Source organism: Salmo salar, chromosome 13, assembly GCF_965601325.2.
Source record: "Salmo salar chromosome 13, fSalSal1, whole genome shotgun sequence".
Taxonomy (NCBI): domain Eukaryota; kingdom Metazoa; phylum Chordata; class Actinopteri; order Salmoniformes; family Salmonidae; genus Salmo; species Salmo salar.
In genome coordinates this window covers 8,561,401-8,573,616 of record NC_138303.1, presented here as the reverse complement: position 1 = coordinate 8,573,616, position 12,216 = coordinate 8,561,401, and the positions used below count along the sequence as shown (strand labels likewise).

At 44.9% G+C, this 12,216-nt stretch overlaps 1 protein-coding gene across 1 annotated transcript in view; it reads left to right on the top strand.

Annotated features, from left to right (window-relative positions):
- The first annotated feature begins 11,101 nt into the window (after window positions 1-11,101).
- LOC106566357 (nociceptin receptor) overlaps window positions 11,102-12,216 on the top strand; it is a 79,877-nt gene continuing 78,762 nt past the window's right edge. The window contains exon 1 of the mRNA XM_014134287.3: window positions 11,102-11,702. The gene's annotated coding sequence lies outside the window, so the exon portion shown is untranslated. The remainder of the gene's footprint in view (window positions 11,703-12,216) is intronic.

Sequence of the window (12,216 nt, the reverse complement as noted above, 5' to 3'; positions counted from 1 at the left end):
TACCAGAGACAGTCTAATGGTTTCCCTCTGACAGAGTTATACCAGAGACAGTCTAATGGTTTGATTGTATCTGTGTTTAAATGTGTTTTCCTCTGTGTGTGCTTGTGTTTGCGTGTGGACGTCTTTAACTATACCAGAAGTCCTCACAATAATACTAAACAAACAAAATGTCACCAACTGGGGAATTTTTTTGGGTCCTCACAAGATCAAATGCTATTTCTAGGGGCTTTAAGGTTAAGGTTAGAATGAGTTTTATTGATAGGGTTAAGGTTAGGGTTAGGGTTAGGTTTCTGGAAATAGGATTTTGAATGGGACTGAATTGTGTTTCCCCACAAGGTTAGTTATTCCAGAATGTGTGTGTGTGTAAGTGTGTGTGTGTGTGTGCTTGTGTGTGTGCGTGCGTGCGTGTGTGTGTGTGAAGGAGATAGAGGACAGGAGATGTCTGAGCACACACCAGACCGATCTCATTTAGCTTTCACACTGCAAGCTAACCCTCACACCTCAGTCACAGGCCAGTTACACAGAATATTTGTTTTCCTGTGTGTGTGAGAGAGAGAAAGAGAGAGAGGGGTGAGAGAAAGAGGGAGAGAGAGATAGAGAGATGGATGGATGAGACGGAGAGACGAGTGGAGTGCTAGACTAAGGGAGAGAGTGAGATGAGGAGAGAGAGGGACAGAAGGAGAGAGTGTTTGGAAATCTGAAGAGGAATTTGAAATCTGAAGAGCTTGAGTATTAATAACTAAAGTTATGAGAAATGCCTTGGTTCCTCTGTCACAGACAGGGTCATCTCCATCCCACTTTCTCCTCCTCCTCCTCCTCCCTCTCCCCTCCACCTGGTCTTTCAGAGCCACTTATCGGCTCTTTAAGTCAACACCATGTCTCAGGGAGCAGACAGCGGGCAGCAGGGCTATGTTGACATCACCTAATGGAACCTAGTCTGAGAGAGAGAGAGAGATTTAACTATAGAGAAGAGTCTCCTCAGCAGATTATTTTTTTTTACCTTTATTTAACTAGAGCAAGTCAGTTAAGAACAAATTCTTATTTACAATGATGGCCTAGGAACAGTGGGTTAACTGCCTTTTTCCAGGGGCAGAATGACTGATTTTTACCTTGTCAGCTCGGGGATTCAATCTAGCAATATTCCGTTTACTGGCCCGTCACTTTAACCACTAGGCTACCTGCTGCCCCAGAATACCTGGCCACTGTGTCCTACAGACCAGGTTCCCAGAACGCTAATGCAGACGCACTGTCCCAGATGTATGACACAGAGGAGTGGTCCATGGATCACACTCCCATACTCCCAGCCTTTTGCCTGGTGGCACCGGTAGTGTGGGAGCTGGACGCGGACATCGAGCGGGCGTTACGTACAGAGCCCGCTCCCCTCCAGTGTCCAGCTGGGCGTCTGTAAGTTCCGTCTGCTGTCCCCGACCGTTTGATCTATTGGGCCCTCACGTCACCCTCCTCTGGTCATCCGGGCATTGGTCGGACAGTGCGCTGTCTTAGTGGGAAGTACTGGTGGTCCACTTTGGCCAAGTACGTGAGGGTTTATGTTTCCTCCTGCTCGGTGTGCGCTCAGTGTAAGGCCCCTAGGCACCTGCCCAGAGGGATGTTACAGCCCTTACCCGTTCCACAGTGGCCTTGGTCGCACCTGTCGGTGGACTTCCTAATGGATCTGCCTCCCTCACAGGGTAACACCACGATCCTGGTCGTTGTGGATCGGTTTTCTAAGTCCTGTCGTCTCCTCCCTTTGCCGGTCTCAATACGGACCTACAGACTGCGGAGGCCCTGTTCACACACGTCTTCCGGCACTACGGGGTGCCTGAAGACATAGTATCTGATCGAGGTCCCCAGTTCACGTCAAGGGTCTGGAGGGCGTTCATTGAACGTCTGGGGTTCTCGGTCAGCCTTACCTCACGTTTTCACCCTGAGAGTAACATGCAGGTGGAGAGAGTGAATCAGGATGTGGGTAGGTTTCTGCGGTCCTATTGCCAGGACCAGCCGGGGGAGTGGGCGGCGTTCATACCCTGGGCAGAGATGGCCCAAAACTCGCTCCGCCACTCCTCCACTAACCTCTCCCCCTTCCAGTACGTACTGGGGTACCAGCCGGTTCTGGCGCCATGGCATCAGAGCCAGATCGAGGCTCCTGCAGTGGATGACTGGTTTAGGCGCTCAGAGGAGACATGAGACACTGCTCATGTGCACCTTCAGCGGGTCGTAAGACGTCAGAAGGCTGGCGCAGTGAGGCCCCGGGTTTTGCACTGGGGGACTGGGTCTGGCTCTCGACCCGAAACCTGCCCCTCCGCCTGCCCTGCCGGAAGCTGGGTCTGCGGTTTGTGGGGCCACTCAAAGTCCTGAGGAGAATAAACAAGGTGTTTTACAGGCTAGAGCTTCCCCCCGATTACCGTATTAACCCCTCGTTTCATGTGTCTCTCCTCAGGCCGGTGGTGGCTGGTCCGCTCCAGGAATCTAAGGTGAGGGAGGTTCCCCCGCCCTCTCTGGACATCGAGGGGGCTCCGGCATATGCAGTTTGGTTCAGACTGGACTCGAGGCGTCGGGCGAGGGGCCTTCAGTACCTCGTGGAGTGGGAGGGGTACGGTCCGGAGGAGAGATGCTGGGTGCCGGTGGAGGACGTGTTGGACCCTTCAATGCTGCGGGAGTTCCACCGTCTCCATCCGGATCGCCCTGCACCTCGTCCTCCGGGTCGTCCCCGAGGCTGGCGTCGGGGGGGGGGGGGGGGGGTACTGTCACGACTTCAGCCGAAGTCGGTTCCTCTCCTTGTTTGGGTGGCGCTCGGCGGTTGGCGTCACCGGTCCACTAGCCATACTTAGCTTGAGTATGAATAACTAAAGTTATGAGAAATGCCTTGGTTCCTCTGTCACAGACAGGGTCATCTCCATCCCACTTTCTCCTCCTCCTCCTCCTCCCTCTCCCCTCCACCTGGTCTCCACACTTATCTGCTCTTTCAGTCAACACCATGTCTCAGGGAGCAGACAGCGGGCAGCAGGGCTATGTTGACATTATCTAATGGAACCTAGTCTGAGAGAGAGAGAGAGAGATTTAACTATAGAGAAGAGTCTCCTCAGCAGATTTTTTTATTTTACCTTTATTTAACTAGAGCAAGTCAGTTAAGAACAAATTCTTATTTACAATGATGGCCTAGGAACAGTGGGTTAACTGCCTTTTTCCAGGGGCAGAATGACAGATTTTTACCTTGTCAGCTCGGGGATTCAATCTAGCAATATTCCGTTTACTGGCCCGTCACTTTAACCACTAGGCTACATGCCGCCCCAGAATACCTGGCTACTGTGACTGACCCAAAAATAAGGAAAACTTTGACTATGTACAGAGTCAGTGAGCATAGCCTTGCTATTGAGAGAGGCTGCCATAGGCAGACCTGGCTCTCAAGAGAAGACAGGCTATGTGTCACGACTTCAGCCGAAGTCGGTTCCTCTCCTTGTTCGGGTGGTGCTCTGCGGTCGGCGTCGCCGGTCTACTAGCCATCGCCGATTCACTTTTCATTTTCCATTTATTTTGTCTTTGTTTCTACACACCTGTTTTTCATTCCCCTAATTATTGTTCAGGTATTTAACTCTCTGTTTCCCCCATGGTGCTGTGCGGGATTGTTTTATGTCATGTTCGGTAATGTTGGTGACTGGTTATTTCGACGGGCCCCCAAAAATATATATATATTTTTTTACAAATTTATGAGAAAAAAAATGAAATAGCACATTTATAGCATTCAGACCCTTTACTCAGAACTTTGTTGAAGCACCTTTGGCAGCGATTACAGCCTTGAGCCTTCTTGTAACAGTTGTCTTCAAAAATGGACCAAGGCGCAGCGGGAATGTGGATACTCATATTTTAATTCAAAAGAGTAAGGCATCCACAGGAAAAACCAATAAACAAGACAGCAACAGTTTTGCAGGCTAACTAAACGCAGTGCAAAAACAACTACCCACAACCCCAAAGAAAAACATAGACTCCTATATAGGACTCCCAATCAAAGGCAACTCAACACACCTGCCTTCAATTGGGAGTCCAATCACCCACACAACATTTAACAAACACAAACCCCCTGCCACATCCTGACCAAGACTAACACAATTACGCCTTCTGCTGATCAGGACGTGACACTTCTTGGGTATGACGCTACAAGTTTGGCACACCTGTATTTTTGAAGTTTATCCCATTCTTCTCTGCGCATCCTCTCAAGCTCTGTTAAATTGGATGGGGAGTGTCGCTGCACAGCTATTTTCAGGTCTCTCCAGAGAGGTTTGACCGGGTTCAAGTCCGGGCTCTGGCTGGGCCACTCAAGGACATTTAGAGACTTGTCCCGAAGCCCCTCCTGCATTGTCTTAGCTGTGTGCTTTGGGTCGTTGTCCTGTTGGAAGGTGAACCTTCGCCCCAGTCTGAGGTCCTGAGCGCTCAGGAGCAGGTTTTCATCAAGGATCTCTGTACTCTGTTCATCATTCCCTCGATCCTGACTAGTCTCCCAGTCCCTTCCGCTGAAAAAACATCCACCACAATTCTCCACCGTAGGGAGGGTGCAACTTTTCTTCCAGACGTGACGCTTGGCAGAAATGCTTTGGTACCCTTACCCAGATCTGTGCTTCGACACAATCCTGTCTGGCACTGTTTATTCCAGTGTTTATGAAACCAATACCTTAGATGTTCCTTGAGGCATCTCTGCTTTAGGTCTTCTGCCATGATGTTTGTGTTAGTGGAAATGTTTCTGCTTTCAGGCAGAGATAGAGATGCATATTCTGTGGTGTGGCAGCCAGGTCTTTCAGGGATTCATTTCGAAATTGGGTGTCCGTCCATGTCCAGAGGATGTCGGGATGATGCCTTGAAAAAATGTCACTAGGGTCAACAGTTAACTGTTAACCTTTGAGTCCTTGCACCTGGGAAATTTGTTGAATATACCGAAAGCCACTTTTTAACGTATTACCAGTTGTTTGTGTCAGTCTGAGCAGGGCCTGGATGATGGTTGACTGATGGATACAGCCTGGAATGTGTCTGAATATGCGATGGATGGCTTGTTTTGATTATAGCTGGTCTGTCTAGACACACTAAGACTGTGTTTGTGTGTGTGTGTGTGTGTGTGTGTGTGTGTGTGTGTGTGTGTGTGTGTGTGTGTGTGTGTGTGTGTGTGTGTGTGTGTGTGTGTGTGTGTGTGTGTGTGTGTGTGTGTGTGTGTGTGTGTGTGTGTGTGTGTGTGTGTGTGTGTGAGACCAGGGCTCATAGAGAAAAGGTTGCCGGAAGTAGAGGCTCTCGGCCTGTCTTCAGTGGAAGGGGGGAGTCATGGAAAGAAGAGGAGAGGATGGAGAGATGTGGATGAGGATGAGGCCAGCGAAGAAGAGGAGAGGATGGAGAGATGTGGATGAGGACGAGGCCAGCGAAGAGGAGAAGAGGATGGAGGAGGACAAGGCCAGTGGTTATGTTGGAGAGATGGGAGAGAGGGGGAGAGAAGAGGAGAGAGGAGGAGGGAGGAGGCGAGAGGGAGAGACGGGGGTAGAGAGGGGGAGGGAGGAGGAGAGAGGGGGAGCCAGGAAAGGTAACACAATGATTTAGTTGTCAAGCCAATATGTGTGACTTTTATTTCTCACAATCTAGATTTAAAACGTAAAGACCTTCTGGGCTCAACATTGCAGCATTAAAGTCTATGGGAGTGAACATGAGAGAGGGAGAGTACAACATTTTCGTCAGTATTTCTACTGCTATTATAGTATTTATCTTTGAGTCTCTGCACCTGGGAAACTTGTTGAATGTTCCGAACGCTACTTTTCAACGTATTACCAGTTGTTTGTGTCAGTCTGAGCAGGGCCTGGATGATGGTTGACTGATGGATACCGCCTGGAATGGGTCTGAATATGCGATGGATGGCTTGTTTTGATTATAGCTGGTCTGTCTAGACACACTAAGACTGTGTGTGTGTGTGTGTGTGTGTGTGTGTGTGTGTGTGTGGTGTGTGTGTGTGTGTGTGTGTGTGTGTGTGTGTGTGTGTGGTGTGTGTGTGTGTACTCAGAGGCCCCTGCCCCTCCTCAGAGCTCGGGGGGGGGGGGTAAATTTAAGATCCTGAAGTGTGGTGGAAACTTAATAGACACACACACACACACACACACACACACACACACACACACACACACACACACACACACACACACACACAACACACACACACACACACACACACACACACACACACACACACACACACACACACACACACACACACACACACACACACACACACACACACACACACACACAGTGGTGTCTTGTTAGTGTGTGTGTGTCATGTCTACTCGGCGGCATGGAGTGGCGACCTGTTTCTGTTGTTGTTTTGTCTGTAATTAACGTAATGAAACACACAGTTGCACCAAAGCAACAGTCGTGGCAGCTTCATTATGATGTGCATTGTCAACAAGCATGAGTTTGGCTTTAAAATATAAATACATATTTAACCTGGTAATTTAGTTAAGAACAAATTCTTATTTACACCGACGACGTACTGGGGAACAGTGGGTTAACTGCCTTGTTCAGGGGCAGAACAAAATATTTTTACCTTGTCAACTCTGGGATTTGATACAGTAATCTTTCAGTTAGTGGCCCAAAGCTCTAACCACTAGGCTACCCGCCTCTTTAATATATTATGCCACCAAAAAAAAAACTGTGATGTGTTGTGGTGGTTATAACTATCTACGCTGAACAAAAATGTAAATGCAACATGCAACAATTTCAAAGATTAGACTGTTGTGTAGGATAGACTATTGTGTAGTACAGACTATTGTGTAGGACAGACTATTGTGAAGGATAGACTATTGTGAAGGACAGACTATTGTGTAGTACAGACTATTGTGTAGTACAGACTATGGTGTAGGATAGACTATTGTGAAGAACAGACTATTGTGAAGGACAGACTATTGTGTAGTACAGACTATTGTGAAGAACAGACTATTGTGAAGAACAGACTATTGTGAAGGACAGACTATTGTGTAGGACAGACTATTGTGAAGAACAGACTATTGTGAAGGACAGACTATTGTGTAGTACAGACTATTGTGTAGGACAGACTATTGTGTAGTACATACTATTGTATAGTACATACTATTGTGAAGGATAGACTATTGTGTAGGACAGACTATTTGTTAAGAGCAGCTTGATGAAACCCAGTGAATATTTAGGTCACCCAGAAAATATACAGTACCAGTCAAAACTTTGGACATGAGTCATGTAGTAACCAAAAAAGTTTTAAACAAATCAAAATATGTTTTAGATTTTAGATTCTTCAAAGTAGCCACCCTTTGTCTTGATGACAGCTTTGCACACTCTTGGCAATCTCTCAACCAGCTTCATGAGGTAGTCATCTGGAATACATTTCAATTAGCAGGTGTGCCTTGTTAAATTGTAATTTGTGGAATTTCTTTCCTTCTTCATGTGTTTCAGCCAATCAGTTGTGTTGTGACAAGGTAGGGGTGGTATACAGAATATATCCCTATTTGGCAAAAGACCAAGTCCATATTATGGCAAGAACAGCTCAAAAAAGCAAAGAGAAACGACAGTCCATCATTACTTTAAGACATGAAGATCAGTTAATCAGGAAAATTCCAAGCGTTATGATGGAACTGGTTCTCATGAAGACTACCACAGGAAAAGAAAGACTCAGAGTTACCTCTGCTGCGGATAAGAGGACAAGTTCATTACAGTTTCCAGCCTCAGAAATTGCAGCCCAAATAAACTAACAGATACATCTCAACATCAACTGTTAACTTTTTAAGGCTGGGGGCAGTATTCGGAAATTTGGATGACTGAGGTGCCCAAAGTAAACTGCCTGTTACTCAGGTCCAGAAGCTAGGATATACATATGCATGGTAGTATTGGATAGAAAACACTCTAAAGTTTCTAAAACTTAAAATAATGTCTGTGAGTATAACAGAACTGATTTGGTCGGCAAAACCCAGGGGACAATCCATCCTATTTTTTTTTTTAGGTCATTGGACTTTCCAATGAGTATCTATGGGAAAGCCTAATTATTAGGACCCAGATTGCAGTTCCTATGGCTTCCACTAAATGTCAACAGTCTTTAGAAATTGTTCAATGTTTTTTTTTTTTTTATTAAAAATTATTCGTATTCTTTCTAAGTGTCACTCAGAAGGACTCTAGTTTTTTTTTGTGCGCGTGAATGAGTGTGCGCTCCTCGTTGTTTTTCTCCGGTATTGAAAACTGTTTATTCCGTCTTAAATTTTATCGATTATTTACATATTAGGGTACCTGAGGTTGGATTAGAAACATTGTTTGAAATGTTTGGACCAAGTTTACAGGTAACTTTTTACATTCCTTTGTAGTCATGTTGGGTGAGTTGGAACAGGTGTATTTCTGAATCAAATGCGCCAAATAAACTGACATTTTTGGGATATGAAGAAGGACTTTATCGAACAAAAGGACCATTAATTGTGTAACTGGGACCTTTGGGATTGCAAAAAGATGAAGATCTTCAAAGTTAAGCAATTTATTTTATCGCTATTTCTGACTTTTGTGATTCATCTGCTTGGTTGGAAAATGTTTGTGATGCGCTCCTTGGTTATTTATCTCCGGTATTGAATATATTATTTTCCATCTTAAATTGTATCGTTTAATTACATATTAGGGTAGCTGAGGATTGATTAGGCACGTTGTTTGACATGTTTGGACCAAGTTTATTGGTAACGTTTGGGATTCTTTTTATATGCATTTTGAACGAGGGGAAAAAGGTGGATTATTGAATGAAGCGCGCCAAATAAACTTACTTTTTTGGGATATAAAGGACTTTATCGAACAAAAGGACCATTTGTTATGTAACTGGGAGCCTTGTGATTGCAACCAGATGAAGATCTTCAAAGGGATTTATTTTATCGCTATTTCTGACTTTCGCGATGCATCTGCTTGGTTGGAAAATGTTTTTAATGCTTTGGTATGCGGGGCGCTGTCCTCAGATAATCGCATGGTGTGCTTTTGCCGTAAAGCCTTTTTGAAATCTGACAATGCGGCTGGATTAACAAGAAGTTAAGCTTTTAAATGATGTATGACACTTGTATTTTCATGAATGTTTAATATTATGATTTCTGTCATTTGAATTTTGCGCTCTGCAATTTCACCAGATGTTGTCGAGGTGGGTCGCTTAGAGAAGACTGCGTGAATCAGGCCTTCATGGTTGAATAGCTGCAAAGAAACCACTACTAAATGACACCAAGAAGAAGAAGAGTCTTGCTTGGGCCAAGAAACACGAGCAATGGACATTAGATTGCTGGATATCTGTCCTTTGGTCTGATGAGTGCACATTTCAGATTTTTGGTTCTAACCGCCGTGTCTTTGTGAGACGCAAAGTAGGTGAACGGATGATCTCCGCATGTGTGGTTCCTACCGTGAAGCATGGAGGAAGAGGTGTGATGGTGTGGGGGTGCTTTGCTGGTGACACTGTCAGTGATTTATTTAGAATTCAAGGCACGCTTAACCAGCATGGCTACCACAGTATTCTGCAGTGATACGCCATCCCATCTGGTTTGGGCTTAATGGGACTATCGTTTGTTTTTCAACAGGACAATGACCCAAGACACACCTCCAGGCTGTGTAAGGGCTATTTGACCAAGGAGAGTGATGGAGTGCTGCATCAGATGACCTGGCAGCCACAATCACTCGACCTCAACCCAATTGAGATGATTTTGGGATGAGCTGGACCGCAAAGAGAAGTAAAAGCAGCCAACAAGTGCTCAGCATATGTGGGAACTCCTTCAAGACTGTTGGAAAATAATTCCTCATGAAGCTGGATGAGAGAACGGCAGGAGTGTGCAAAGCTATCATCAAGACAAGGGTGGCTACTTTGAATAATCAAAAAATATTATGGGATTAAATCTCTCAGATACAGGAGAGAGACTTCAGAACAAATTTCCATTTTATATTTTTTGGACTATCTGTTGTTCCTTGTAGTGATTCTGTTAATCAATATGTTTGTTTGGGCTAATAGCAGTAAGGCCAAACATATTTTTTTTTCACTTCAAGTGGTCTTAAAATTCTAAATCCAATAGCTAAATTATCCTTGTTATGACCTTCTTAAAACAAATCCATATAGCTTAGTAGAACCCCTTAGTAGAACCCCTTAGTAGAACCTCTTAGTAGAACTCCTTAGTAGAACCCCTTAGTAGAACCTCTTAGTAGAACTCCTTAGTAGAACCCCTTAGTAGAACCTCTTAGTAGAACTGCTTAGTAGAACCCCTTAGTAGAACCTCTTAGTAGAACCCCTTACGTTAATAAAACATATCTTAATAAGAACAACAACACCTGTAAATATTTCTTCACCCCCTCATCAACACCTTCTAATGTCAAATAACAAGCAGCCCCTGTAGGGGCATTGGAGTGCTCATAGTAAAGGGAGAGGACTGAGAAGGATACATCATGGAATAAGATAGGATAAAATAGGTTAGAATAGGATAGAATAGGATATGAAAGAATAGAATAGAATAGGATTGAATAGAATAGGATAGAATAGAATAGAATAGAATAGGATAGGATAGGATAGGATAGGATAGAATAGAATAGAATAGAATAGAATAGAATAGGATAGGATAGAATGGGATAGGATAGAATAGGATAGAATAGAATAGGATAGAATAGGATAGGATAGGATAGGATGGAATAGGATATTATAGGATAGGATAGGATATGATGGGATATAATATAATTTGATAGGATATAATAGGGTATTATAGGATAGAATAGAAAATGATATAATGGAATATGGATAGAATATGTCCGTGCTGCAGCCTATAGCGCCTCAGAGTAAGGCACACAGGACAGATAGGACAGGCTGTCCGTACTGTAGCCTACAGCGTCTCAGAGTAAGACACACAGGACAGACAGACAGCCTGCCTATCTTCTGTATCAATCTAGTGGGAATGTCAGCGGAGGATTGTTGTGAATGTGCACGGCACTCACCGACGCACACTATCCTAGACTTTGAGATAAGGGTGCCTGACTTCATATACCTAGAATCAACTCCAAGAATACCTCACACCTATTAGTAAGCGCAATGTATTTAGTGGAGACTACACAAGCAGTAGTAGTAGAATACGAATATATATATCAATCACTTTTGTAGTCTTGCTAATGGAGACATTTACAAGTGTCCCGTAAGAGACATAGTAGACGCATCATTTCGCTACAGCAATACAAACAAGCCGCATATCTCCAGACACGCAGGTTTCGCGTACCCGTGCGTGATCTGATAGAGAGAGGACGCGCGTAGAGGGATCGAGGGAAGAAGGAGAGAGGGCGAGGACACCGAGATCTTTCTCCTTGTCTGATGAACGAACCTATTCGAAAGTATGTAAGGAACCGGCTAGATTTAGACCACTCGTCACTCTACAGTTCGTATGTTGTTGAGAGAGAGAGAGAGAGAGAGAGAGAGAGAGAGAGAGAGAGAGAGAGAGGGGGGGGGGGGGTTAAAATAAATAATGATCCTATCCTAGAGCTACACCAACGGAAATCTGTATCGCTGCGCTGGCAACTGTAGAAAACAGAACAACGAGCAAGAGACTGAGATAAACAACATACAACATAAGAAAGCAGCCAACTACCTAAAACCAAAAATAAGCTACTTCTGTGAAGGCACCGGAGGCCAGCGCAGGAAGGACTCATAACATATCGTTGGAATTGCATCGCGAATAACGGTATTGTGCTGGCGCTGTTTGATACTGTCCGTGTGTGAGAATGCTGCTTTCTGCATAGAAATGTAGCCTATATTTGGGCACCTTACATTCTCCAGTTCGGCCGGTGTGAACATGTATGTTGATGTTAAAGTAGCTGTATGTATCTTCTCCTATGAGCACACATGTGCATACATTGGATATTGGAACTGTTGCGGGTAAACCTCATTGATTTATTATAGGAACTAGGCAGCCCACGTTTGCGCAGCGCCTCCATATGACGCCACAAATATTTAGTAGGAGTGTTGGCTTGCAAACCGCCTGTCTGTGTGTTACAGACATACAGACCAGACCTGTCTTGTACTGAATAAAATAAATACAACGCACACTTCTGTCTGTGATGTTTCCCCACCTGATGAAGACTTCGGTAAAGTCGAAACGTTGTTGATTTGGGTACAGGGAAATAGCACTGAGGAGCAGCAAGATTCCCGTGCAGGCCTCTCCATCATTTGACGCGTCACACACCAGTCTTTTCCTC